At 40.8% G+C, this 25,596-nt stretch overlaps 1 protein-coding gene across 5 annotated transcripts in view; it reads right to left on the reverse strand.

Moving 5' to 3' along the window:
- CACNB2 (calcium voltage-gated channel auxiliary subunit beta 2) overlaps positions 1-25,596 on the reverse strand; it is a 382,570-nt gene that overhangs the window by 237,454 nt on the left and 119,520 nt on the right. The gene's annotated exons all lie outside the window — the stretch shown is intronic.

Here is a 25,596-nt window from a genome sequence, read left to right on the forward strand (position 1 = left end):
AGATCTGGTAACAAAAGTCGTACCTTGCAAGGAGTAAAAGATATATGATATTTTACTTGAGCTTTTCTTGATAGACTCTTCGTAGTGTTCCTTAGCTGATTTTATAGACTTCAGTTACAATTCAATATTATAATTCAGCAGGTTGCCAATAGTTACAGAACATCTGAATAAAACCTTTACTGTCATTATTAATTACTCAAATCGACTCAAAAATTAAGTCTTTGTTCTCATCAAGTTTTTACCAGGCATAATTCTACTGGAAAGGCAATTCTGGATTTTTCCTACAAACTTCATCTTCCATAATCCGCATTTATGTAACCAAGGAACCTCAGCCCTGCTAAGCTTAAAGATGCTAATGCTTCATTTCCCAAGCTTTAACCATGCGAGAGCATGGCTCATTTAAAAATTCCTATCATTATGTTCTATGTCTGTGCAAAGATCATCTGTAATTTCTGCTGTGCAGGACCTATTACTTTTTTTTTTTTTTTCTAGAAACAACGCTTGGTGTTTCCTTTGGGAAATTCTTCTCCTCCATTGTCAGTCAAGTAGTCCTCCCCTCTCCTGGCCTGAAGAAGATCAGGCTGGTCCACTCAGATCCTTTCTCTGAAGAATTCGAACCTTGACTAACCTGACACAAGTTGACTTGAGGTGAGCTGCCTCGCCTTAGAAGGACAATGAGGAGCCTGGCCACAATTCCTGCCACCCAGATTCTCACAATTCCTGACACTCCCAGCCTGACTTTCATATTTCCTTTGATTCTCTGAGATCTCTCCAAGCAACAGTGTGCACAAAAAATCACGGAGAGGTTATGGAAAATTAAATGATGAAGATCCATCCCTGAGATGCAGATTCTATGGATCTGGCATTGTTCCCAGGGATGGGCACTTCTTTTCACAAACACTCCTAAAAATTCTCATGCTAGTGACCCAATGAACACATTGAGAAACACTGCCATAAACAACCCATGAATTCCATGTGTTAAATTAGAAAGAGGGGATTTCTACTGTGTACTCCCAAATTATTTTATCCACCCTTTATAAATCTTTGCAAAGTGATGACTGATAGAGAGGTATGTACCTTGGGGAGAGAGGGTAACAGAGATTTCAGATCTTTCAAGTGGATTTTTTTTAACTTCCCCTTGCCCTCCACCCTGTTCTGTTCTCCTTCAGCTACATGCCCTGGAAATTGAGTGTGTCCCAACAATTTATGTTGAAAAAAAGGTTGCAACATATGCAATGAAACATATGCAATGATGTTTCATAGTCTAATATCTACCCCCAAGGAGCAAGCTGATTTTCCCAATAATGAAATGACCAAAGAGAACTCAATGACTCCTGTCGGGAAGCTTCACAGCCCCCTAAACCCCCCAAAATGGTGAGACAAGAAATACATAAACTCCAACACACCCAGTGCCTTGGTCACCGCGCTGAGAGAAGCCACTTTGCCCCCAACTCCCTTTCTTCTGTGTTGCTGTTTGGAAATCAGAGTGGGTTATATAAATTATTTATTCCTTTGGTGATGGGGAGGAGAACAGTATTATGCTCATCACAAAAGTGCAAGGGGAAAAGAAAGCCCAGTAAACAATAAATGGAGCCACTTCTGAAGATTCAAACAGAAGAGAATTGGCTGTTATCTCAATGTAATACCAAGAAAGAGAACAAACAGAGTAGTCTGGCTCAATGGGAAGCAGATCTATTCAGCAGAAAGGTCATCTGGCAATAGAAGGCCTCTAAGCCAACAACACAAAAGGCTGCGTCAGAGCAGTGCTACCTGCCTGAGCTCCGATGGGGGGAAGTGGGGAGGAATGACACATCTAAAATAGGAGCCGCTCGTTTAGTATGGGAAAGATGGGGCAGCTTTTAATACACATGGCTGTTAAAGCCTTTATTTCAAGACCTCAAAAGACTAATCCGGTGGTGTTTTCATTTTTAAGTGGCTGCGATTAAAGATACTTTAAAAAAAACATTTACCTATTTTGTAACCACTGTTTTAAAATTAAATTAGTTTATGGATTTTGGTTAATTTCATTATTTAAATCAAGCTCTGCACTCAGAGCAGGTCCTTGCCATGGGTAAATAGCTGGTTCTTGTTTACAGATCCCTAAAAGAAATGAACAGAATATAATCTAAACAAGGAAAAGAGGCCTAAAGTGTAAATAATTACATAGTTTCAAAGTCTAGCAACAAAATTTATCTTCTACTTTATAAATACTGAAAAGACCAAGGAATTTAACTGTGTATCATCACAAAGCTGTGTGTGTTTGCACACACATATACCCATGTACATAATGAATTTATATAAATATAAAAAAATTGCATGTTATAATGACCAATAGGAACCCAAAATAAAAATTTAATCATATTTGCCCAGCACTATTTATTTACTCATTCAACAAATAGGTCTTGATCATCTGCCACAGGCAAGATATTCTTGCTGGAAAATCAGGATACAATCATGAAAAGGGAACTTAAGTTCAAAGAGGCACAATTAGAGGAGTAATTATGATATGGTATAGTAAGTGCTGTTGCAGGAAAGAGCAAGGACACCTACCCCACATTTGGGAACAGAGTCTACTGAGGAGCAGAGGCAACACAGAACACTGGGCACTGGGAACAATGACAGGCATTCAATGCCACTGCGACTGGAGTGGGACAGTGTATAGGGCTAGGGCCCTCGGGGCAAACAGAGCCTTATCAGGAAAGGCCTGATAAGACTGCTGATAATAATAATAAATGCTGATCAGACTATACTTACATATTCAGGGTTGCCTGGGTGGCTTAGTTGGTTAAGCGTCTGCCTTTGGCTCAGGTCATGATCCTGGGGTCCTGGGATTGCGCCCTACATCCAGGAGCCTGCTCAGTGGGGAGTCTGCTTCTCCCTCTTCCTCTGCTGCTCCCCCTGTTTGTGCTCTCTCTCTCTCTCTCTCAAATAAATAAATAAAAATCTTAAAAAAAAAAAAAAACCCGACTATTCTTACATTTTCAGAGAATAGGAATTCACTGGGGGTTTTGGGCAAGGAAATAACATGATTGCATTTGAGAAGAATCACAATGGCTATTACAATGTGCTGGAAAGGTTGTTTAAGAATTACAACTAAGACAGGAAGACCAGTCCGTAGGTTGCTGCAGTAATCTGGGAGGGGTGTACTAGGGTTGAGAGAGATGGGACAGAGGAGAGAAGATTCTAGAGCCCTTGAGGTAGAAGTGATTGTATGTGATGGCTGATTGGGTCAGATAGTGAAGGGAAAATGGTTCACTTCTAGCTTGGACAAACGGAAAGGATCCCAGTGCCTTCCAATCTGACTCATGAGGTGCAAGGAGATGCAGGTGTTGGCGGAAGAGTGGAAGGAGGCTCAGCAGTGAGTAGGAGCAGGGTGGAGACCATAGGGTCACTTTTGCACAGGCTGTGTTTGCAGCGCCTGTGGAGTTCCCAAATACAGATGTCTGGAGGCTGTTGGATGTTTATAAGGAGGTGAAATTTGAGGGGCGGGGGGAGGATCTCAGCGGGGCCTAGAGATTTAGTCACCATCAGCATATACAAAGAAGAGTTTTCCTTCCATTGTTTTGGCCATTTCTTCATCAGTCTATTTTTAATTTTTTTTTTTTAGGTTTTCCTTCTTTTAAGCCTTTTCCAAATGCATATTGGTATTCATCAGCTTCTCTGAGAATTGAATACAGATGTATGACTGCCTGAAGGAATACCAATATAAATGAGGAAAGAAAGATATAGCAGGCGTGTGAGAGGCACGGGAAGAGAAGAACGGGAACAGGTGCATGAGGTCACATGAGAGCGAAGGTGTTTTGGAACAGTGGGACAGAACCATGGCCAATGCTCAAACTATCTGACCATCCTGACTGGTGTGCTGCCTTAGTGAGGAAGACTCACTAGGCCAGCATCAACCAATGGAAATAGCTCTTAAGTGATCTACGTTCCTCTGCTTAGATCTCATATGTGCCTTCCTTCTGATCTTATTGGTTTAGGAAATGTGCCAACAATAAAGACATGTCAGAGTGCAAATAAATTTAATAAGATTTGACTACCCTTGTGTAACAGGTTCTCAGCATGCAATGGGAAAGACTCGACCCTGGTCACAACTGAGCGCATCTACACATCCCATCCCATTCTTATTTCAAAATAATTCTGTGAGTACCTATGACAATTTCTTGGTGAACAGATTTCTCAATTTCTGGATTGTTTTCACTCGATGCATTTCAAGTGGAGTGTTTTCTGAAGAGCTAAAATATGTATTACATACATTAATTTATATTTTATAAGCCTTTCTGGAAGAAGGTGAAGGGTCAATTAATTTAAAGGTATTTATCTTGGGGCACCTGTGGCTCAGAGGGTTAAGCATCTGCCTTCCTCTTAGGTCATGATCTTCAGGGTTCTGGAATGGAACCCGGAGTCAAGCTCTCTGCTCAGTGGGGAGTCTGCTTCTCCTTCTCCCTCTGCCCCTCCCCCTGCTTGTGCTCTCTCTCTCTCTCCGAAATAAACAAATGAGATCTTTAAAAAAATATTTATCTTATTATCTACTACAAAAATTAAGTGTGCTCATTGCAAAATGTCACATGATACAAAAAGTAAAATCCCACCTGTCTCTCTATAATCCTACTTCGGCGACTTGGCACACATTGGTATAGCCTTGTAGACCTCTTCTTATGCAGACGCTAATATAGATATAAATGCATGCAGAGTAAATGTGACCATACTCACATACATATACATTGCTCTCTGACTTTTTTTGTGTGTAACATACTTTCGGAACATAGACCTCCTTCCATGTCAGTTCTGTACAAGCCCAATTTCTTCTCTTTAATGCTTGTTTGGTATTCTCTGCTATAGGTGGTGGACCATTTGTTTTCTCCTATTGTTGGATATTCCAGTTAGCTCAAACATTTTAATGTTCCAAAAGAGTATCATCCACCAGTAAGTCAGGCCCTCCTAAAGGCAGGGATGAAAGGGTTCACTTCCTCTCCGTACTTTGAGCTTTCAGGATAGCTGTGGGCAAGGAGCAGGTGCTGAGTAATCCCTTCATGAATGAACAGGTGGATGACAACTGCTGCAGCTCTCCATAACTAAACTTTACAAAACCTTTCTTTAAAACAGTGAATTCATTCTTCTGAAAGTGACAGCCCTTTCTCAGCAACTTTCTTATCACAGGAGAAGTGGTGCTCAGATGCAAAGGAAGGTAGAGATTACATTAACTAAGACAGTTCAGACTTAATTGAGTACTTGCTATGTGCCAATTATTTTCAGAGTTGAACACATGTAATGTTCACAGCAAACCTACCAGAAAGCTTCCATCATTATTCTTCACTTAACAGAAAGGGAAATTGAGGTGCAGAGTGATGGACTGGCTTGCCCAAGGGTTTACAGTGCACAAATTTTAGGCCTCTGCTCCAGAGTCTGTCATTCACATATTAAATTGTCTCTTGGGGCCCCAAGGTAGTTCAGTTGGTTAAGTGTCTGACTCTTGATTTCAGCTCATGTCATGACCTCAGAGTGGTCAGATGGAGCCCCATGTAGGGCTCTGCACTGGGCATGGAGTCTGCTTAAGATTATCTCTCTCTCCCCCTTTCACCTATCCCTCTCTCTCTCCCTCTCTAAAAAAAAAAAAAAGGAATAACAATAATAAGAAAAATAAATTGCTTTTCCACACTCCATGTTCATTATGTCATTATTTGCAGTGGCCAGGATATTAGAACTACGTAATCATCCATCATCAGAGGACGGGATAAAGATGTGACACACATGCATACACACACACATATACACTTACACAATGGAATAAAGAAGATGTGAGATACACACATACAATGGAATATCATTTAGCTATGAAAAAAAGAAGTCCTGCCACTTGTGACAACATAGATGGAATTTGAAAACATTATGCTAAGTGATCAAAGCCTGACAAAGACAGATACGTGGTATCACTTATATGTGGAAACTAAAAAAAAAAAAAAAAAGAAAGAAAGAAAAAGAAAGAAAGAAAGCAAGCCATAGAAAAATAAAGTAGAAAAGTGGTTGGCAGGAGCTGGGGAGTAGGGAAAATAGAAAGAGGCTGATCATAGGATACAAACTTTCAGCAATAAGATAAATAAGGTCTGAGGACCTAATGTAGGACATGGTGACTACAGCCAATAACACTGTATTGTATAATTGAAATCTGTTAAGACGATGGAATTTAAATGCTCTCTCTCACACACATGCGATATATATGTAAGGTGATGGACGTGTTAATGAACTAGATGGGAGAAACCTTTTCACAATGTTGTATACATAGGTCAAATCATCATGACGTACGCTTTAAAATCTTACAATTTTGTCAATTATACCTCAATAGAGCTGAAAAAAATATGATCTTCCTAAAAATAAACAAAAACAAATTGCCTCTCCAATAGGAAGGGAAAACAGTGAGTGACAAAACCAGAAATGTGCTAAGAAGGCTTTAAAGCAACTGGAGGCCCTGTGCCTCTGACATTTCATCAACAAGCTCATTCCCTATACCTACCTGGAGGATACAAACTGCTAACTTAATTTCATCTTCTCCCCTGTGCTCCTTCACATTCATAAGTATGTTCTTCTATCTCGTTTTCTATTAATAAGATGTCCTCGGGCACCTGGGTGGCTCAGTCAGTTAAGCACTTGGCTCTTGGTTTCGGCTCAAATCATGATCTCGGGGTTGTGAGATCTAGTAGGGCTCCCCACTCCACACGGAGTCTGCTTGAGATTCTCTCACTCTCTCTGCCCCTCCCCCTGCTCCCGTGCACACATGCGCTCACTAAAATAAATAAGATCTTTAAAAAAGTCCTGATGTACTGAAGCTTATAAATAAGGCAAAACTTAAAGCTCTAAAAAATTAAATCATCCAGTAGTATTTTTTATTGTGAAACACTTCAAACATTTGTGGTTGCCATTTCTGAAGCTGGGGTCTACTGCTCTGATGCAAATATATATCTACTGAAGGGTATTTTCACATCCCAGAGAGATGAACATTAGTTTAAATTTTTTTTTTTAGGTTTAATGGCACCTTAAAAAATTTGAAGGGTCAAATTAAGGATTTTAAAATGGATGAAACTAAAAGCTATTAAAAACATGCAGTCCCAAACCCGAAAAGTCAGCAATCTCTTGAGAAAATACCTTTAAGAATAGGCTAGGGAAAATATATATAAATTTGACTTTAGAAGACACACAGGTGTTAAGCACCAAATATTATTCTTCAAGAACATCTTAAATATGACAAGGAAACCTAGGTGGCACAGACAGTTAAGCATCTGGCTCTGGCTTTGGCTCTGGTCATGAACTCAGGGTTGTGAGATTGAATCCTGTGTCAGGCTCCCCGCTAAGTGTCGAGTCTGTTTAAGACTCTCTTCCTCTGCTCCTCTTCCCACCATGCTCTCTCTCTCAAATAAGTAAATAAATCTTAAAAAAAGGAACATCTTAAGACATAGTTGGAAAAGCTCCAAGTGATTTAAAGCATGTAAATATATATATATACACATACACAAACATACATATATACATATATATACTATGCATATGAATCTTATTCTTTTATGTGTGAAAGGACAGAATTGATGCCACCAAAAACTCTTTAAAATGTTATTTTCCATGAAAAACATATTTTTCCAAGGCATATTATAATAAATGCATACTTTGAACTTACTTTAACTAGTGAAGATAATTCTGATCAGTAGATCAAGTATACACTGTGACAGAAAACTCTAAGTCAAAACGTATATCACCTACAATGCTAGTACCAAGAAATCTCATTAATAGGTACTTCAGCATTTCTTAAGTTCAATAATTGATTTTTATACTCCAAAGCACTACAAAATGTTAGCATTAAATAAATTTGATTTTAATCCCATTATTTAAACTTAGAAATATATCCCAAACAAGACACAAAAAACACAGTAGTATATGGATAAGAATACATTTTACTTTAAATCTCAGGTTGGTCCCTACTAGATTCTGGTGGCAATAGTTTATTCCTCTCATTTGAAGTTTCTTGATCTAAAGGATAGTGAGATTGTCACTTGGCTTGCCTTGAAGGTTGATTTAACATCAAATGAAATGATGGCCATAAAAGTATTTTGTAAACTCCATAAAAGACTATATGATTATGCATCAGGTAATAGTAACAATCAGAATTTATCTGGAGTACTGAGTTGCTCATAAGTTATGTAATACCACTAATCCCTGAACAATATGGGGGTTGGGATACTGAACCACGCTCCCTCCCACAAGGTTGTTGAAAATCCATGTATAACTTCTGATTCCCCCCAAACCTAACTACTAATAGCCTTCTGTTGACTGGAAGCCTTACTGATAATTTAAGCAGTCGATTAACACATATTTTGTATGCTATAGGTATTATATATTGCATATTAACAATAAAGTAAGCTAGAGAAAAGAAAATGTTATGAGAAAGTCAACAGAAAACATATTCACAATACTGTATTCATTGAAAAAATCTGTATTTATTGAAAGTGGACCCACTCAGATCAAACCTGTGTCACTCAAGGGTCAAATATTTATACAAAAGTAACATCATTTGGTGATGTCACCCCACTGACGTGCTCTTAAAGTTCAGAAGTGATCATATACCAAGGACAGAGTGCTCTTAGAAGAGATTGGTAATAGACTAAGTCATTCTCCACCACCTAACCCATTTGTCAAAGCTTTTTAAGACCTTTAGTAACTAACCCAGGCAGTAAGCAGCCAGTTAAGAGCAGTTGCCCACCATGTTTTCCCTACCATCCCCTACCACCACTGCCTCATGATCTCATTTCACAGTGGCTCCAGTTTTGGAAAAAATAACTATTTATCAGGCAATATACCAGGTGCTGACAAAAATTTCAACTCCCAAAATAACCCTACAAACTTTTTCTATTTTCCCAATTATATAGATGGGTAAAGTGGGGGTCAGAAAGAAAAGAATCTCCAACTATCACAAAGTAAATAAATGACAATATCAAGACTCACACTCAGGTTAGCCTGAATCCACATTCTAATGGTGTCTATATATACCACTTTGCCTCCAATCATTTTGTTATTCTAATCACCAGTTGCTTTTCTTCCTCCTGTTTTTTTTAAGATCATTTTTAAAAGTAATCTCTGCACCCAGTGTGGGGCTCAAACCCACAACTAACTCCAAGATCAAGAGTTGCACACTCCACTCACTGAGCCAGCCAGGTGCTCTGCTGTTCTTTTCTGAACAAAAAAAGCCTCAAAAAACTAATAATCTCGTAGAAAAAGAGGTAAAGACTTGAACAAATACCTCACGAAAGAGAATGTCCAAATGGTCAATAAATATATAAGAAGGTGCTTGATTTCATTAGTCATCAGAGAATTGCCAAGTAACACCATAATGGCGTGCTTGTACACATTCACCAGGCAGGCTGGCTAAAATGTGAGAGATGGCACCAAGTTTTGGTGAGGCACTCTTAGCAGGAGTGCAAATTGATTGAACTACTCTGGGAAGTGGTTTACCAGTATCACCTTAGGCTGAATATGTGTGTGTGTGTGTGTGTGTGTGTGTGTGTGTGTGTGTGTATTCACTCCACAACTTGGCAATTTCATCACTAGTTTCATATTCAATAGAAATGCATACATAATACGTAAATATCCACAAAATGGCATGTCACAAATGTTTATAGAAACAGGATTTGGGGGATCCCTGGGTGGCTCATCAGTTGAGCATCTGCCATCAGTTCGGGTCGTGATCCCAGGGTCCAGGAATGAGTCCCACATCGGGCTCCCAGCATGGAGCCTGCTTCTCCCTCTGCCTGTATCTCTCCCTCCCTCCCTCTCTCTCTCTCTCTCTCTCTCTCTCTCTCTGTCTATCATGAATAAATAAAAAATTAAAAAATCTTTAAAATAAACAGTATTTATAAAAGCCCTAAACTGGAAACAACCTAATGCCTATCAACAGTCAGATGGATAATTAAGTTATGGTATAGCTATGTGATGGAATACTATACAGCAATGAGAATGAATGGGCTGGTGGCCACATGGACTAATCTCATAAATATAATAATGAACAGCACAAACTGAACAAAAACAGTATATATTGTGTAAGTCCATTTGTATATAATTCAGAAATAGGAACAACTAATCCATGATGTTAGAAGCCAGATTCGTAGATACCCAGGGTGGGGGGGAGGTGGTCAGTTGGAGTAGAAGGGAGGATGAGGGTCTTGATATCGTTTGGTTTCTTGGTTTTAGTGCTGGTTACACGGGCTTGGTCACCCTGTGAGCTTTGGTCAAGATCGACACTTATGGGGCACACCTGGGTGGCTTGATCAGTTACATGTCTGACTCTTTTTTTTTTTTTTAAGATTTTATTTATTTATTCATGAGACACACAAAGAGAGGCAGAGACACAGACAGAGGGAGAAGCAAGCTTTCTGCAGGGAGCCTGATGTGGGACTTGATCCCAGGACCCTGGAGTCATGACCTGAGCCAAAGGCAGATGCTCAACCACTGAGCCACCCTGGGTGCCCCAAGCATCTGACTCTTGATTTTTGCTTGTCTTGACCTCAGGGTGGCTCAAGGTGAGATCAAGCCATGAATAGGACTCAGTGGAGAGTCTACTTGAGTTTCTCTCCCTCTGTCTCTCACGCTCTCTCTCAAAATAATAAATAAATCTTAAAAAAAAATTAAAAAAAAAGATCGATGCTTAAGATTTTTGCCCTCCTCTGTGGAGAAGCTGTACTTCAATAGCAAGTTTAGTGAAAAGAGTATCAATCTCTGCTCCCAATGCATGCAAATGTCAGTATTTTAGAAGTGTTTCACAGGGGTGCACACAGGGCTTACTATGCTTATACATCCTTTTAAGCTATTTATTCAGCTGACAGGTTTTGATGTCATTCAATATGATAAAAAATAGCAAGACAGTTCAGATAAAAATAGGAATTTTTCCTGACAAATGAAGCAGGGTTCAAAAAGAATGATCATTCGGTGTAAACCAAATAACGAAGACTAGATCTTGAATTCACAGGCGAATGCCAAGGAGAGGCTTATGCGTTGAGTCTCATAGAGAAAGAAAGGGGCCACAGCCTGCAGGGCAGGGGCCACTCACAGAATATTTTTGAGTATAGAGGCAGCGTGATGCAAATCAGGGGAGAGGCTCTAATAAAGGGGACAGCCGTGGAAGATAAAAACCTAGAAATGAGGAACTATGGCATATGTACATAACTTTATTCAAAACCCACGTAACTTTCATACTCTTCCTGAGACAACGTTAGAGTAGGAGGCATTCTTAAGAAAGCTGTCATCCTCAAAAAAAAAAAGGACGGTAAGAACTAGTGGAGGACTCACACACACACACACAAAACACATCAATTTGTATGTTACAGCTAATAAATATATTTTTTATTCATACACACTTTAAATTCCCAAGTTTCAGGTAGAATTCAATACTGGCCCGGTCTAAGCCATCATCCTCTGAAATGGACAATGACTGGAGAAAGGACACCAGGACAGTCCACCTAAAGGTCATTTAATGGACAAGGCCCCAGCCACTGCTACTATATCCAGGTTTGGCCTGCCCTCTGCCCCGTTATGCCCCTGACCATTCAGTGGGCAGCTTCCAGACTCCACATGACATCTGCTTTATAGGCAAATGAGAGCTCACAGGCAGATATACTCGTAGAGGGTTCTGCTCCTTCCTCCAAGGAAATGAAATATGTTTCAGATTTTACATGCCTCTAGCTTCAGGCGGGCTCTCTCTAAACAGCCAATGCTAAGAGGCTAAAGCAGCAGCAGGTGGGTTACAGGTTAGGGTTCCCAAGAGATACATGTTCTAAAAGAAAGGAAAATTCATTTCTAGCCACCAAAGTGTATATTTCTTTTATCTTTAAAATATTGTTGTGCTGTGTGTTTCATCATCCCTTAACCAAAATGCAGGGGGGAAAAAGTTTGAGAGAGAGCAATGATTCAAATCTCCTAAACTTAAAGTTAATAGTCCAAAAAAATACCCATCAAGCTGTCTCTTCCATTTATTTACATGTTCAATGTCAGGAAAAGGACAAAAATAAGTTGGGCCAAGAGGATTACTTTGTTTGAGGCCTTATTTCAAAATTCCTCTATTCAAGAGGCCATATAACCACAGATTCCTTCTAATTCAGTATATAAGGGTAAACAAATACATAAAGCTAGGGAACTGTCAGCCTTTGTTATTCCATAAAAATAAGGGGTTTTAATCTCAAATTACTTATCAGATTTTCTTTATGTGGATAATTTTAACACTTTAAAAACTTTCTAACACTTTCCCACCCCCCAACTCCCGCAAATCCTATTAAAAAGCCATTAATTTTTCTATTGGGAAAAGAACCCACATCAATCTCTGCAGATGTCGTCTTTAAAAATCCTTGCCGGCTATCTCAGTACTACATCTACTCCTTACATGTCAACTGTTGCATTCAAAAGACAAACAGCACCGAATACATAACAATTAAAAAACTCTTTAAAATTACGGGGGGCTTCTTACGTACGCTTCTCCCTATTTAACGAAGCTGAACATTACCTCTTACCACCTGATGGGAATAGAGCTCTCCCTCCCTCTCCCTCCAACTCCCAGTCCTCAACTTTATTATTTAGATCCTATCAGATTTTGACCTTGTTAGTCCTGGCAGCATCACACAGGTCTTTTCCAGGGGCCAATTTTCCAAGGTCACAGGTTTCTTTACGTTACACCCGGAAGGAGTGATTAGCTGCCTTTGTGGAATTTCCACGTGTTCTGCAGCCAGGAATCTCAAACCAGTGTCAGGCGTTTCAGCACTGCAGTTTGGCCAGCCTGCGTAAACCTCTCATCCTCTTTCACATCAGTCCCTGAAAATGAAGCAGCCACATGCACGAGGAGTAGCAAATAAAGCCAGCGCCTCCTGCGAGCTTGGCGGCTAGCGTGCTGCACGGCACATTTCAATTAGCATCCCATCACGTTAAGTAGTGATACTTGAGTGTGTGTGCAAGCCTGCCTTGTAGGATTTAATACTCAGACAGCCATTTTGCAAAACACAGCAGGTCCGTGAAATAAGGGCTATTTCAGTAAAACAGTCACAGAACGATAAAGCTGCTGCAAACGCCGGCGTTGCTGCAACAGCTGTGTCATCCGTCAAGTGATTATCATCTACTGTTTCCCTGCAGCCGTTCCGAATGGGATTTAATAGTAGCCTCTGTGGCTATCTTTAATTTCACCAACTCCATAGCATTTCTCTCTAAAAGAGATTCTCCTCCTGCCGTCATTCAAAGATGAGAACAGGACTCCTTTAGGTAAAAGAGGCTATCAACTGGTCTGCACGGACACAGAGCTCGGAGACAATGGACTGGCCACACGGTTCCCCGCGCAAGTTATTGCCCATCTTAGCAAAGTAACACGGCACCGGAGATCTATTAAAAAAAAAAAAAAAAAAAAAAAACATCTCGGGGGGGGGAGGCATCTCAGAATCTCCTAGACCTCAGGTGCCTCGGAAACTCGTAGTACAAATGACTGATTCTCTGGCCGATCCTGAGCACAGGGATTCAAGGCATCGGAAAGAGGCAACATGCACCAGACAGACACGAATCGGATCTGCAGCCCCGGCTGCAATTGCACAGCAACAGCAACTTACATAGGACACCCGGACTCGCCGCCGATGCACCAGCCCACAGCACTGCATGAAGAGCGGTGCCGAACGCAGTCAGCGTGTGGCTTCACCGAGCTGCGCTGTGCCTTCTGGGCTCATCAGAGCCACTGTCCATTGCTTCCCCCCTTGTCCTCCCAGGTAAGAGGCACGGGGCCGATGGGCACTCAGCTTCTGCCTCCCAGGTAGCTCCTAAAAACACCCGCCGGTCCGGCACGCATGCCAAAACTTTGTTTTCCCTTTCTCGGGGAATCTGGGATCTTCTGCAGGGAGTTGTCTACCCACCAGACATCTACCCAGAGGAGAATTTATTTTCCTGAAATAACTCTTACGGGCACACGCGTGCGACCGTCCGGATCAGGAGAGTTTCTGGGCCACATGGTCACAGTAGCCATTCTCAGCTCGGGGCACTGGCCAGCATCGGGGAGCCTCCGGCCCCTTGCAAGGCCGCAGCCCCCCGCGGGCTGCGAGGGGAGGCCTACCCCTGATGCCGCTCCTGCTCCTGCCCCCCGCGCCGCTGCCCCCGCGGCTGCGCTGCCATCACCGCCTCCTTCCCAGAGCTCAGAGTGGCAGCAGCGTCCCTGCTTCGCGGTCACCCCGCGAACGCTCCGGGCATATCTGATCTGCAGCTCCTCCCTCCTCCCTGTCTCCTGAAAAATCACAGAGTCCAGACTCTAATTCACTCCGGATGCCTAGGACTACAGAGCCACCCTCCACACTGTCAGACGCTTTGTCCTGCAGTACGTGTTCCCCACCAACCGGAGGAAGTGGCCTCAGGACCCCATCACTCAGCCACTGCAGCCAAACAGGTTCCTTTTTCTCTTTTCGCTCACGGCCAAGGACTCACTTCCTACATGAAGGCACACTCACTACACACAACCCCGGTAAGCAGATCCGATCAGAGTCAGACGTAAGGAGTCAGATAATATAATTAATTAGATGATATCTCACCTATGATTTAGATACGAGGAGCTGAATAAGGCTGCCTGTAAAGCACCAGTTCTTACAAATGAATGGTCCTCGCAAGCTATAATTTACATCCTTCTCTAAAGACACGGTTTGCAGGGGCTGAGCTGATCCTATCGTTCTTCCTAAAAGGCCTTTGTGCGTGTCACACCTGAAGAGCTGAATTATTAACAGGCATCTGGGGGATAAAACTACTGATTTGTAATGGTATCAACCGTTCTAATTAGCAATGATTCATATGGCCCGTTAGTGTGCCACGGCTATGGATGCACACGTGCCCCCATGCCCAGGTCCCTTTAGATACTGGTGCCACTTGAGGAGGCAGGTTAACTATTTCAAGTCATGGATGAAGATCACTCACCATCATGTTATGTTCATTAGGGCCTTAGACAGCGCCAGCCTACGAGGAGGCCAACACTTCGCCAATATTTCCTTAAAACCTATGATTTATAGTAACAAATCTTTATTATTATTAATAGTCCAGGAGCCTGTTAGAGATTAAAAACAAAACAAAACAAAACAAAACCCCTGCCTCATTTCAATGTTCTCATTTCACTAATAAAGTAACTAAGGCCCCACATGGTCAAGTGTTTTGTCTATGAGTAACGTAAGCAAAAGTATTACTATGCCTGGTAATTTATCTAGTCTGTGAAAATTCTCATAGACTAATTAATCCTCCATGTATTGGAAGGTTCAAAAGGGAAATAATGAATAAACTATAGATAGACAATTAGGTTACCTTTGGGATTATATCAGAAGCCTAGAATAAAATAAAATTTCTGAACTACATTGCAAATGTGCTTGTAAAAGAGGCATTGGGAAAAGCAAACGAACAAAATCTCAATACCTCCTGGACCATCCAGGATACATTCCCAGTAGGTAAGAAATCAATTTGATTTCTTGAAGAAACTTTAGTGAGAAACATAGTTAGTGATAGATTGAGAATATAATTCAAATTTAGACCTTTTCTTGAAGACCCTTCATCCGTCTCATCTAGAACACATTTACTAGAATAACTGAATAAAAATAAAGAATTAACATTAACTCTAAGTTAGAATAAGGGGAAAATGTTGGAGATATGATTTCTTCCATGATTCTGATTTTGATTCTCTGATTCTGATTCTCAAAAATCAGACTGATTATTAACAATCAGCTGTTAACTGATTATTAACAGAATCAGTTAATAACTTTTTATTAACGCTGATATTATTAAACACAAAATGAGAGACATCCACAGTTCATTAGAGATTCCACCCACCTTGCCATTCAAGAATCTATGAAAGGATGCCAAGCACCAATTTGATTCAGCAAGCATTTATCGAGCACCTTCTATTTGCTCACCACTGTGTTGGGCGCTCGAAATAGGAAATGAATAAAATATAGTCCCTACCTGTCTCTAGGGACCTACAACAAAACAAAGGAAAGGGATCCCTGGGTGGCACAGCAGTTTGGCGCCTGCCTTTGGCACAGGGCGTGATCCTGGAGACCCGGGATTGAATCCCTCAACGGGCTCCCGGTGCACGGAGCCTGCTTCTCCCTCTGCCTGTGTCTCTGCCTCTCTCTCTCTCTCTGTGACTATCATAAGTAAATAAAAATTAAAAAAAAATTTTAAAAAAAAGGAATGCAAAACAAAGGAAAGAGAACACAGAATTTGAGTGCTCTGGGAATACCACTGATACAGCTCCTACCTATCCCTAGAAGGACTACTAACTTGGGAATATGGGTTGCTCTTTGCAGAATGAGTATGTAGAATTGCACCCAGTGTAAAAATGAGGTTCGAAAGCATTCCAGGCAATGTGACAATAGAGGCAAAAGCACAGAAAATTATATGCCAAATATATAAATATATATACAAAATAAATTTGGTTTATATTGAATGTGAAGAAAATGTAAATAGATTAAATATTTGTGATATACTCAGAGAACAGGGATATACCCAAAGTCCCTCAAACTAACCTGGGTTCTCCCCTAAATCCAGGCCTCACTTATTTCTGTATCACTTAGTGCAGTGATGGACACATAGCAAGTATGACAAAGACTCTCTTTGTGAGTTCCCTTTGCCTCATTAAGAGTGATGGAAATGGACATGTGGCTGCTGGGCAAGGAGATATCTTGGCCTCCCTTGCTACCTGGAAAGGTCACATGACCAGATTCTGTTCCACAGGAAAGGAGGAAATGACAGGTGCCAATGTCTTAGTCCCGCCCTTAGAAGGAATGGAGCATACCTTTCCTGTTCTCTTTTCCCTTTCTTGCTGTCCTGACTGTAGACATGGTGCTGACAGCTAGAACCATCGAAAAGCCATTTAAGTTGAGGAGGAAGCTGAATGTTTGGGAGAACAGAGCAACAAGACAGAAAGCTTCTCAGTCCCTCTGTTGCTTACATTCACACTATAACATGAAAGAGACACTCCTATGTTACTGAGGTCACTTTTAATTCGATCTCAGTTATAAAAGCTGAGGGTGGATTTTTGTTTTGTTTTGTTTTGTTTTGTTTGTTTGAGAGAGAGAGAAAGAGAGGGTGTGTGCAGGAGCAGGGGTGGGGGCAGAGGGCGAGAGAGAGTCTTAAACAGGCTTCACGCCCAGCACAGGGCTCCATCCCACGACCATGAGTTCATGACTTGCACAGAAATCAAGAGTCAGAGGCTTAGCTAACTGAGCCACCCAGGCAGGCCACCAACTGTGTATTTTTAAAGTACCCCAAAATGTTTCTGGAATGAATGATGAATTCACAGAATCTAGGACTGAGGAGGAGGAAGGGAGTAGGGGAGGGTCTGGAGAGCAGGATAAGACTAGACTGTGAAGTGCTTTGAACACCACAGCAAAGATTTTAGACTTTATGAATTAGTGAAGTCTTTGTATGTGAAGGTATCTGTTGTTTTATTTAAAAATTAGGGGGGAAGGATCCCTGGGTGGCGCAGTGGTTTCGCGCCTGCCTTTGGCCCAGGGCGCGATCCTGGAGACCCGGGATCGAATCCCACGTCGGGCTCCCGGTGCATGGAGCCTGCTTCTCCCTCTGCCTGTGTCTCTGCCTCTCTCTCTCTCTCTCTGACTATCATAAACAAATAAAAAAAAAATTTTTTTTTTTAAATTAGGGGGGAAAATCTCCAGACTGTTTTGTTTTAAAAACTAGTCAATAGTTCAAGATAAATAAGAAATCTGAAGCTTTTGAACTTGTGTGGTTATCTACAATAAATGTCTATCTACTAAAAAATCAAATCAGATCAATAAAACTAGCTGTTACTAAAACTAGCTGTTTGGATCACGTAGCTAAATCACAAATCTAATGAATTACAAGATTAGCTATTTTTTATCATGCTAGATGTATTCAAGTAAAATATTAAAAGGTGACGATGAGAGGCAGAATGACAAAAGCAACGAGTTAAAAATAACTGCGGATAAATGATGTCGTGGCCAGGTGTTTTTTTTTAACAGCCCAAGAGACTTATATCTGGGAGTCTTTATAAAATTTGAGAATTCATGTTTATTTACTATTCCCTTTCTACATTACTATTACTTAGGAGGAATAAAGTACGCAGTGGATGTAAAACGCAGATTAAATGCTTGTTTTGAGAAGACTCTTTGATAAAACCAGATCTAGAGAAGCCTTCTGTAGGGGAGCTGAAGGCTCCTTGTCAAGGCTGACTCTGGCTTGAGTGTTTATGGCTTTTTTTGTGGCTATGGTTTCCCTCCCCTTGCAGACACTAAAGCCCATATATCCAACTGAAGTCTTCTTTCACAGTATGTTGTAAAGGCAATTGTTCAGAGCCTTGTGTTCTTAAATGCACCAAAAAGTTCTTCACTGATTTCAGTAAAAACAAAACAAAGCAAAAGGACCAAATGCCTATATTCGTAAACAAGATCATCCATCAACAATATCAATTGAGTGCTACCTCCTATGTATGCATACCTGCTACACACTAGGGATAAAAGAATAAGTTCAATAACCAAGGTCCTTGACTGCAGAGAGACTAAAACCCAGGGGATAAGACAAGGCAAATCAATCACATAAACATATCATTGCAAACTGCCTGGTTCTTCAAAGGAAAGTATAGACTATTGAGACCATATGTAGCAGTAGACAACTTCTAGAATTAGGGGTGTCAGAAAAGGCTCCCCTGAGGCAGTGCCATTGAGGTGAGGAGTTAACCAAATGTAAGGAAGAGGAGGTGGGGAGAGGGACTATGGTAGCCATATTCCGGATGGAGGAACATTATTTACAAAGGTCTCTGTGGTAGAAAAGAGGATGCTGAGTGGAAGCAGTTGAAGGATAAAGGAAGAGGAAGAGTGGTACAAGAATAGGATAGAAAAGTAGATAACTTCCAGATCACAAGGACCATGCTGGGGACTTTCATCTTTACACTGACAGCAGTGGGATTCCATTCATACAGTTAAGAGGCGTGATCAAATTTGTATCATCTAAAACACATGTTGGTAGTGGAGCTGAAGCAGAGTGGGAGATGGCCAGAGAGGAGGCAGTGAGACCAGCTCAGAAGCTGCTGCGATGGCTTCTTATGCTAAGAAGGTGGAGGGAAGAGACATGGATAAATCCATGAGGTATTTAGGATATAAAAGCGGATAAGCACAAGTACAGAAAACAGAAAAAGAAATCCAATGTAAAAGATACATGTTCCCAAATTCTCTCAGTTCTAGATATTTCGATCCACTAGTGAAGCTCGGTCTCCAGTAGCACATCCCATGATAAATCTTTATTTTCATATTAGTTCCACTTTACTTCTATGCTTGGTCAATATCCTCATTTCTCTTAGAATCCTGATCAGGATCTCTTGTTGGCTCTCTGTCTCTTCCATTCAGCTCTACTTATCTAGTCACCCAAAAGCACCACTCTATTCTATTCCAGCTTTTGAACATCTTCTCTCTTTCTCTGTTTTTTTTTTTTTTTCTCCCTCATCAGGTTGTCCAGATTCTTTTTTTATCCACTGGTTGTTTTGTTTTTCAGACCAACAACCAGGCATTTCTTCTCAGTGATGCGAGTGGCATCACTTGTTTATCTTCCACTTACATACAGAGAGCAGCAGAAGTAAACAAAACAGTTCCATGCAATGTGATTGGGGGGAAGAAGTCATACTTGCAAATGAATAATAACCAGGAAATGTGTACTAGACTTCAGTAAGTCTAGGACATATCTGGTGTTCTAGAGTTAGAATACAAGTTACATTCAGGGGCGCCTGAGTGGCTCAGTGGTTGAGTGTCTGCCTTTGGCTCAGGTTGTGATCCTGGGGTCCTGGGATCGAGTCCCACATCAGGCTCCCCATACAGAGCCTGCTTCTTTCTCTGCCTATGTCTCTGCCTCTCTCTCCGTGTCTCTCACCGAATAAATAATCTTAAAAAAATGAATACAGGTTACATTCAAAATCACGAGAAAACCGTGCAACTCCAGTAAATCCCCACGGCCTAGTTGAAAAAAATGCAATCCCACAACAAAATCTTTTAATTACGTATAGCTCAAAGAACACAACAAAGAATCCTCCAACTCACAGCAACACTTCCCCCAAATTTCCTTTTCTCCCTAATTCTCTCTTTTAAAAGAAACAGATTTTATTTATTTATTTAGAGAAAGAACATGAGCAGAGGGAGGAGCAGGAGGAGAGGGAGCAAGAAAGAACCTCAAGCAGACCCTGCACTGAGCATGGAGCCCAACGTGGGGCTCGATCTCATGACCCTGAGATCATGACCTGAGCAACAATCAAGAGTTGGATGCTCAACAGACTGAGCCACCCAAGCACCCCTCTTCCTAATTCTCTCTAACCTGAAAGCCACTTGTAAGGCCGTCCTCACCTTTCAACACAAACAAAAACATTAAGAAACTCCTCTCCCAGGCATTCAGTCTCCTGATATTCTCTCCATCAATATACACCTTCAGCCTTATATTTGGTACATTTGCTTAATTTCTGTTGTTTTTTGGGACACCTGGATGGCTCAGTGGTTGAGCGGCTGCCTTCAGCTCAGGGCGTAATCCTGGCGTCCCGAATCAAATCCTGTATCAGGCTCCCTGTGGGGGAGCTTGCTTCTCCCTCTCCCTATGTCTCTGCCTCTCTCTGTGTCTCTTATGAATAAATAAATAAAATCTTAAAAAAAATAAAAATAATTTCTGTTGTTTTTAAATTTTCTTTAATTTTCCCCACGTTGCCCATTACTCAGATTCTGAACAAAGAGAGCTAGCAAACAGAAACCCTACCCCTTCTGTTCTACACCCCCAGCACTCTCTCTCTCTCTCTCTCTACCCAGACATTAGGTCTTGTATCACAAGGAGGGAGCACAGAAGAAGAGCTGATGGAAGAAGAAAAAATAAATAGGCATTTATCACGGTAGGCAAAGAAAGCGAAGAAGGAGGGGGAAAAGCCAAGAGCATTTATGTGTTTAAAATTTTTCCATGAGACACTAATTTTTCCAAAGAAAAGATATGATCAGTTCATTTCATTCATTATAGCTACAAGGAAACGCAACACGTATATAAGAAAGAAAACACTGACACTTTGGTGATAAAAGGCAAAGTGCGCTAATCATAGTGTAACATTTCATGAGAACATTCATAGTGTAACATATCATCATTTCATGATGATAATAGGATAAGATAATTCACAGCAGCTATTTTGATTTCCTGTTTGTTTGGAAAGACCAAGAAAAAGAAATACACATTTTTTTTCCTAAAAATAATTCTGTGATGTACATATAAACCACTTTTTAAAAAAAATTAGAATCCTTACTTGTCATGAAGATTGCACCAGCATCCAGCCCAGCTACTGTGTGACTAACCCTACGAAGCAATTCATTACAAAACTGACCATTGGCATATTTTTCAAAGTTCATGGGCTCAAGTGCAAAAGGTAAAGAGGAACAGGAGAGGCACTGACTTCTACTAAGTGCCAATCCCTGTTTTAAACCCTCACACAGATTACCCTCTGATTCTCCTGTGAACCCTATGTGGGAAGTACTGTTTTATAGTCACTTTACAAACAAAGAAATGGAGGCACAATGGAGTTAAATAAATTGCCCAAGAAAATGACAGAACCAGGGTTCCTTTTTTTTTTTTTTTTTTTAGAACCAGGGTTTCTATCAAGGGAGTCTGACCCCTGAGCCCTTTAGTCTTCCTCTGCTCTCTATCAAAGGCCAAAATTATTTTTATAAGCTGACCCAGTGGTAGAACACAATGATTCAATTAATTAAATCAATCACACAACAGACACTTTTTGAGTGCAATGGTCCCCTTCTACTGGTTTTCCAAATCATCCTTATTTTTCCGCAAGACAGCCGCACCCTTGAACCTATTCCTTTCTCATTCTTGCAATGTCTGGAATTTTACTAATTGGAAAATTCATCTTCCATAACAAGTATCTCCTTATAAAGATTAAACTTCTCTTAGATATTAAACTTGTAAGTCATTCACCTGGGTTAATTTATTTAAAACTATTTTACCTATCTATCACAAATCTTGCTTCAAAAATAATTTAAGTTAATTTACTAAAATACATTTTCAAATAACATTTAGGTATCATGAAATAAAAGGAAAAAAAGAATCATAAAATGAGCACATGGGACACCTGGGTGGCTCAGCGGTTGAGCATCTGCCTTCAGCTCAGGGCATAATCCTGGAGTCCCGGGATCGAGTCCCACATCGGGCACCTTGCATGAAGCCTGCTTCTTCTGTCTCTGCCTCTCACTCTCTGCCTCTCTCTGGGTCTCTCATGAATATGTAAATAAAATTTTAAAAAAATGAGAACAGAAAACGGGAAGCAGAAATGCACCCCATTATAATCAATGCACTTCCTACAAATGAGGCATACATTTGGCTCTAAGCTTTCTAGCAGCCAACTCAAGAAGGGAAACTTGGTCAGTTATATAATTTACTGTCCATAAGCTTAAAAATAACCCAATGCTCAGAAGAACAACTCTGCCTGGCACTAATGCCGGACACGGAATCCTCCTGGAGGTCCCCATAAAAAGGAACATTGTGTAAGGTGATAAACAGCACTCTTGACAGCATCCTTATGGTAAATGGCCACAGTGGGTTTTAAAGAGCTGCACCCTCAGCCTGACCTTCACTGGCAAGTGCAAGTCTCCAGCCATAGCACGTTCAGTAACACAGTGCAGGCGACGAGACAACACACCAGACTCCCCACGGACATGGCCTGACACAGAGTAATAGGGACAGTGGCAGTGACAAAGACCTAATGCTTACTGGCACAAACACTGAGTAAACACTATTCCTTATGAAATCCTCCTACCAGGGTCACTCGAATGACTCAGTGGTTGAGCATCTGCCTTTGGCTCAGGTCGTGATACTGGGGTCCTGGGATCAAGTCCCGCATCAGGTTCCCCGGAGGGAACCTGCTTCTCCCTCTGCCTGTGTCTCTGCCTCTCTCTGTGTCTCTCATGAATAAATAAAATCTTAAAAAAATTAAAAATAAAGATAAATAAATCCTCATACCAGCTCTGATTATCCCTGGGTGACCAATGAGGCAACAGACTTCAGACTTTGCCAACTGGGTGCAGGGTGCACACACAATGTGTAAGCAGCCATAACAGGATTTGAACCTAGATCTGTTGAACTCCAAAGCTCCTGCTCCCAACCACTAAAACTGCAGAGCTTTACATAGTGATGGACTCTGTGTCCTTCAGATAATTCCACTGGAACATTGTTTCTCATTGATGCGCTTCTGATAAATATTTAGATGATTGTGACCTTAAGACTGATTTTTTTTTTTTTTTTTTTTGGTGTGGCCACTTCAACCCAGATCCAGTCATCAGGCTGGAAGTACAATGAGAGGAGAGAATAGGACAGCCCCCTCCCCTCATCTTGTAGCACAGAAGATGGCTTTTCTTGCCAATACCTCACTAGCATGGAGACATAGCAGAGAACAGGAAGAGGAGGTAGAGAGCTCACGTGAACAGCCAAGGGCAGACCCGGGAGGCACTGAGGCTGAAGGCTGAATGGTACTGGGTTTCCAGCCAGCAGAGGTAGGCAGGTGCTCACAGAGGAAGCCAAAGATAAAGGGTGTCCAGCTCAAAAGCAATTTGGGTTGTTTCTGTTTTTGTTTTGTTCTACCCTATACTACAGTGTGATTGTCCGGGGGTCATGATGAATATCTGCAGATCTTAAACCTTAAATCTGAAATTTGTCCAGAAGTAAAAAAAAAAAACTTTCTTACTTCATCGTGGCTTGCTGAAGAGCCTTCATATTTTAGAATGGACAACTTCCAAAAAAAAAAAAAAAAAAAAAGGAGATCACCATAGGGGAGGCCCACTAGCCTGATGCACCGTAGAGGCCCTTTTAGGTGACAAGCTTGGCCAGTGGAAACCTGAAAAGGTGAAAGGGCCCACAGGGGCCACCACCCAGGTGATTGCAAACAGGCAATGTCACCAGGCTCATCAATTGAGCTGCTAGCAAGCCACCTTGAAACAACCACTGAACAGGGATGACCAGGCGGAGTTCCTAAGATTACCAAAAAGGGAAAATTCTAGGCATTTGCAGACTCCCACCCTCTGCCCTGTAACTGTGGCCCCTCACCACCTCCTCCCAGCAGAGTCTCTCCTTTGCTGTTCTGCCCATTGATCCCCTGTGGTGTGTCAGATACACTTTCATTTCTTTTGTTCTACCTGGGGTGAATTCTTCCACTGGTCACCGCCCCCCCACTCCTGCCCCCTGCCGGCTTCCCCTCCCCAATGGGAACACCCACATTTGGTATACTCCCTCCTCCAATGAGGACACCGCACAAGAACTCATTAGAAAAGACTCTCAAAATAGTCAAACACTAACTTCCTTGGGGCACGCACTGAATTGCTCATTTTCATCTTGCTTTGGGGAGGATTAGGAGCAGAAGTGGCCAAAGGGACAGCAAAGCATCTATGCATTTCAGGAGAAATGGACTTACATCAAAAATGACTCAAACTCTGTATTAGAAGAGATGCTCAAAATCACTTTGCAAACTCTCTAAAAATAGACTAGATTAGGTATTGATATCACCTTGTGTTCATTTTAGATTTTATAGTTTTAATGAGCTTTTTTAGTTTTATCCTATCCTCAAAGGAAAGCACACAGTGTTCTTTTCTATCCTAATATGAAGCTGAGTGTTTCCAGATTAACTTAATTACCTCAGAAGATGAAAGGAGTGCTCTGGTAGGCCCTGTTCAATTCAAGACGATTAGTGGGTACCTCCTATGGATGGGGCACTGTAATGGATGTCAGCCAAGAGGAGATGAAAGTGGCCAACAGGAGAGCAAAGACTCTGTGTATATTCTTGAAAGAAGACTTTAGAAATTTCCACCAAACCTAAAATTTCCCAGTTAGAAAGTAAGAAAATATCACTTGAGCCAAATGTGTAAATTCTGTTAAGTATCTGTTGAGACTTTCATGGAAATATCCTCCTAGATCATCAAACTTTCTGTTACCCACTAAGCTCAAGTCTGAAAACAAACTGATGTTTTTACTACTGCTTTTTTACATAATAATTTTTTTACATAATAATTTTTTTACATAATAATAATTTTTTACATAATAATTTTTTACATAAAAATTATTTTACATAATAGGGTTTCAATGTTGGCAGTTTTGGTATTTAATAAATACCCTTAAATCTCCCTTGACATTGAAAACAGCAGGCCAAAGTCTAAGCATCAAGAATAATATACAAAACAAATACAGTGAGATAAGAATCCCAGAGAAAAATAAATGCAAAAAAGATGAAGAAGAAAAGGTAAAGAATAGTGTTTACATTTAAAAATAGAGAATGGGCAGAAATGACTTGGTAATGAGAATTTTTTTAAAAAAATTGATATGTCAGTAAAAAAAAAAAAAAGGAAAAGCCATATCCACTAAGATATTTGTTAAATATTTGTCTAATTCTGAGTAAAATGTATATAAATTAACATTAAAATGTATAAATATAAGAATACACATTTATTATAAAATATCAATTAACAATGGAAATGGAAACAAATATTAAAAGTATCAACATGCAATTTTTCTGCATTGAGTGAAGTGGTG

The sequence above is a fragment of the Vulpes lagopus genome, chromosome 8 (assembly GCF_018345385.1).
Source record: "Vulpes lagopus strain Blue_001 chromosome 8, ASM1834538v1, whole genome shotgun sequence".
In the NCBI taxonomy this organism is placed as follows: domain Eukaryota; kingdom Metazoa; phylum Chordata; class Mammalia; order Carnivora; family Canidae; genus Vulpes; species Vulpes lagopus.